The following is a 5085-nucleotide window of genomic DNA, read 5'->3' as shown; positions in this document are numbered from 1 at the left end:
TGTCAAGGAAAAGGCTGAGACAGAATGAAAGAGTCCAGATTTGCCCTTGGTTCTTGTGTAACTGAGCGATTGGATGTTTTGCCAGACAACCTCCATCACTGTCCTCACCTTCCTCCCAATGTCACATGAGGGAAGTCCTCAATTCTTCAGTCAAGAACCATGTTGATGCCCACAGGAGGTAGGACAGGGGCATCCATTGTTGGCTCCAGGCTCCAGGTCTCAGGGTGTCCTGAGTAGGAAGAAACATGTCAAACTATTCCCATTCTCATGTTGGCTCGCCAGATTGTGTTCTTGGTCTTTTCATGGTCCCTCAGTGTCTGGCACACCTGGAAAGTAGGTCAGCATCTGCGTGCTGGAAGCAGTGATGGCCCTAGGTGTTACATTTATGTCTCCTTGTACCGTTTATGTCTCTGACATGGACACTAACCTCCTTATTTATGGGGTCAGCACTGGGCCCTCAGGAATCCATGAGCACTTCTCTGGCCACAAGTCTGGCAACACGGCCACGCTGACCATGCCTAGGCTGCAGTTGGAGGATGAGGCTGACCATTACTGTTGCTCACATTCAAGAAGTGACACTCTTTATACCGTGGTGCCAGCTTGTGGGACAGTGGGAACTAAACTGGCCCTGTGCTCACAGGCTCCCTTCCTGCTCTGAAGATGCTTCCACAGCCTTCATTCACAATGGGCTGGAGAAACATTGCAGGTGCCTCTCTCACCATAGCATGCAAACAGTCTCTCTAGCTTATTCTTTTGGGACAGTGACAGTTTCCTCTTTATTTGTGTGTCAGAGTCCAGGAATATGCAACTCTTTCCAACTCTTCAACTGCAGTCATGGGGAGAAGAGGGCCTGCATGCCTGGGGCCATTTTACAGTTCTCAGGAGAATCTGCCCTTTAAGTGCTTTCATCTCTACACCAGAGCAGAGCGCCAGAGATAGATCGTCTTCTACTGTTGCCCTTTTCAGGTCTGTGTGCCCAGACTCCCTTGGCAGGATGGCCCCCCTCCGTGGGCGGACCCTCTCTGGGCCTGTTGCTGCAATAAGAGCACTGAGAAATGGTGACTGTGGTCCTGAGGGACTGAGGAGAGTTAGGTGCTCTCAGTCTTTTGGGATACCTCATTTTGACAACATATCCAAGGAAGCTGAGCCGTAAAGTTTTGGAGTTGCAACTCTGTTTTACGGAGCATGTCCTCTCTCTTAGAGCAATGAACAGCTAATCTGGAGGCAGTTCTCACAATGCCTGTCTCCCCATCACCTGGCCCAGGGGTCGGCCAACTAAGGCCCGCGGGCCTCATGTGGCCTGCCAAAAACATTTCTCTGGCCCTCCGGGTGTTTTTGGAGCTGCTGTGTGCATAGGAATTTGTTCATAATTTTTTTTTTAAAGTATAGTCCGGCTCTCCAATGGACTAGGGACAGTGAACTGGCCCCCTGTTTAAAAAGATTGAGGACCCTGGATCCTGGCCTCTTTCCAAAATGGCTCCTTTTTCAGCAAAAGGAAATAGATATCGGGTCCGTGTGTCCTCCTTGTTTTGAAGGACCCTCAAGGTGTTTGTGATATGTCGATGAGCCAATCCAATTTCTACCTGGCACATATGTATTTCTGCTGTGCATATACAATGCCAAGAACTGTTTGGACATCTCAATCAGTAGGCAGAAGCACCAGAAAAACTGCACTGTGACCAACTCTTCCCATTTTTCCAGAATTTTCCTGGTTTAAGCACTAAAAGTGCCATATTGTAACAAAGTCCTCCTTCTCTGAAGATTAATATTTTGACTAACTTAAGTGGGCTACCGAGTTCCCAGATTACACATTATTTCTGGATGTGTCTGTGAGGGTGTTTCTGAATGCAACCTGCATTTCACTGACTGACTCAGTATAGCAGACACATGGCCCTTCCGGAGAGATTGACCTCAAACAATCCACTGAGGGTCTGAGAAGAACAAAAGGCCAGATAAGAAGGATCTGACCCCACTGTGTCTCATGGATTGAATGGGGACATCTCCTCTCACCTTCTCCTGCCCTCAGACTGAAATTTACATAATCATCTCCCCTGGTTCTCAGGCTTTGTAATGAAATTGAATGGCAACACCAGCTTTACTCTCTCTCTAGCTTAGTGGGCAGCTCATGGGACTTTCCTTCCTCAGTAATCAATAACCATATGAGAGTCTATTATATATATCCAGGGAGGGGGAAAAGTAGCTTTCCAGTTGTTCATATGGAAAAGAATACAGTGATTAATAAATAATAATACAGGCATAAACTCTGTGTTTCACATACTCACAGCTGTAAACCTACCTGTGTCCCATCCCTGTGTTTCTGAGTCAGGACAGACAAAGCCCAATGACAGAGCAGAGGGAATCAAGCCCACCTTGGGGTGTCCTTACTTTCCGATTGCAGGAGTTACAGTGCTGATGGCAGAGGAATCCTCGGACATCCCCCCATTGCTGTGCGGGACAAAGGTAACAAGAATAACCCAGGATGGCTGGGGTTAGGGCGATGCAATTACTGCCCTTCCCGGGGACCACAGGCAGATTGGTAATTCTCCCTCAGCCCCTTCTTGAACCCCCTCTGTTGGGAGATGCTTACTGGCACCTCCAGAAAAGGAATTATCCTGACCCAAGAAACATTGACATAGACAGTATACAGTCTTTGTGTCCCACTTAGGAAGGGCTCAGGATGCAGCTAATGAGACTTTAAACAGCAAAGGATAACAACATCAGTACCTCTCCCCACTCCAGGTCCTTGCTGACCCCTTGTGGCCTTAGATAGTGACTACTGAGCACCATGCTCTGCTCCTACTCCTGTCCTCCCTCCCCAGCTCATTACCGGATCCCCTGGCCCTTTTAATCCCATTCATGATGCTTTAACTTCCTCCAGAATGCCTTATGTTGGGCAAAGATGTGTGACCCATGGTAAAGCCTTTCTTCTTTGAAAGCAAGGATACAACTTCGGACAGACCCCGGTCCACTTTGAGAGGTGTCGACAGCACCCTCTCCCTAATGGTTTCCCCACATTGATAGGAACGTAATGGGACTTAGAGGGGAAGGGAGCCACCTGCGATGCCCAGAGAAGACCTCTGACAGAGCATGGAACCCTCGACTCCCCACAGGTCTCTGGGTAACGAGAATCCCATGGATCTTGGCCTTGAGGTTAGTTCATGCCCGCTATCTACAAGCCAGTGAACCATGACGATCAGGGTTGCTAACTTCTGGGCCCATTTATGTGGGTTCTGGTTTAGGGTGATGGCATCTTGAAAACGTCACCTGTCTTCTGTGCTGACAAGGGTAGGTGTCTGAGAAAATTGCAATGTCAGTGACTACCCAAGTCAAAGGTATTGAGAACCTACGAATTGGGAGCTAACATCAGGCCCCTGTCCTCCTGAAGTGTACACAGCCCCTGTCCCCTGACAAAGTATAACATGTCCTTTTTCTTTCCATTATTTTCATGGCAGTTATTTTTTTTAAATCTTTACTGTTGAAAGTATTACATACGTCTGTTTCCTTCCCCCCATCGACCCTTCAGCAGGCCACGCCAGCTCCCTTCCCCAGGCCATGACCACCCCCATTGTCTGCTTCTGTGTGTAATGCATACATTCACACAAGGTCTTTGGTTGGTTATCTCTCAGCCATCACCCTTTCACCCTCCCCTGCCTTCCCTGTGAGTTTCCACAGTCTGTCCATGCTTCCATGTCTCTGCCTCCATTTTTTAAAATCAATTTATTTTGTTCATGAGTTTCCAAATAAGAGTGAGATCATGTGATACTTGTGTAGCTCTGGCTGGCTTATTCCCTTAGCATAATGCTCTATAGGTTCACCCATGCTTATCAAATGAAAGACCTCTTCCTTTTTTTCTGCTGAGTAGTATTCCATTGTGTAAATGTACAGCAGTTTGTTTTTCTTATGCACTCACCTGCTGATAGGCACTTAGGTGCTTTCCAAATCTTAGCAATTGTAAATTTTGCTGCTATGAATATAGGGGGACATAAATTCTTTCTGATGTGTGTTTTGGGTTTCCTCAAATAAATGGATAGAAGTGAGATGGCAGGGTTATATGGGAGTTCCGTTTCCAATTTTTTTATGGACACCCCATTTTGTTTTTCATTATGGCTGCACCAGTCTGCTTTCCCATCATCAGTGTGCTAGGGTGCCCTTTCCTCCACAAGCTTGCCAGCACTTGTCATTTGTTGATGGTACCCATTCTGACAGGAGTGAGGTGATTCCTCATTGTCCTTTTAATTTGCGAAATGTCCTTTTGGTTTCTGGTATGTTGAAGGTGCTCTTTACATGTTGACTCTTACACTCTACCTTCATATTTAGGGTTTTGTAGTAGCTAATGATTGGATTTGGCTCATAATTTTTGTTGTTAAAAGGTCCATTTATTTGACTTATGAAGAATAATTGATGGCCATTCCCTTTTTTGCTACTTTCTAAGCACAACAAACGGTAGTTTGTGTAGACATTATTCCTCAATTTCTACTTTCAACAGATATTTACACGTTGTCCTTCTGAGTGCCGAGAAATTGTTCTGAATAAGATAAAACCCCTAATTTACTGAGCAAAGAGTATTGAGGTAAAGATAACAGATATTCTAGGAAAAGAAAGCAAGTACTATTATGCACAGGAATATTGAGAAGGAAAATAAGCGTGGTTATTTAGGCGGAATTAGTTGGGGCACTAGAAACCGCTTTTATTCATAAAAAGTCAAGGGAACCAAGGGGTATTAGCTAAATCTTAAATGTTGGGAATGAGGCAGAGGTGCATAGATCTCTAGGAAATATTTTAGACCCAGAAGATGTGAATGGCTCTTATGGCTGTCACTCTGTGTCTGGGCCCCTGTGTGGCAGAAATCTTATTGGGATTTGTTTACAAAAGTAATACCAAATTTCCCTATTAAAGTTGTTTATGGAGATCAGTTACTATCCCATGAGTTATGTTTACACAGCCAATTTGACTTTGGGACATCAGGGAATTTAAGCACTTACGATACTGAAAATACTATATTTTAAAATGTTATAATCATGGACCCATTTAAGTAAAAATAGCTGAGTGATGTAAACATAGTATAGATTAGGTAAGGATTCTATT

Source organism: Myotis yumanensis, unplaced genomic scaffold (assembly GCF_028538775.1).
Source record: "Myotis yumanensis isolate MYYU_CA2020_CCGP unplaced genomic scaffold, mMyoYum1.0.hap1 SCAF_24, whole genome shotgun sequence".
Classification (NCBI taxonomy): Eukaryota; Metazoa; Chordata; class Mammalia; order Chiroptera; family Vespertilionidae; genus Myotis; species Myotis yumanensis.
The sequence above is the reverse complement of the archived record's forward strand: the minus strand, read 5'-3'. Positions refer to the sequence as shown.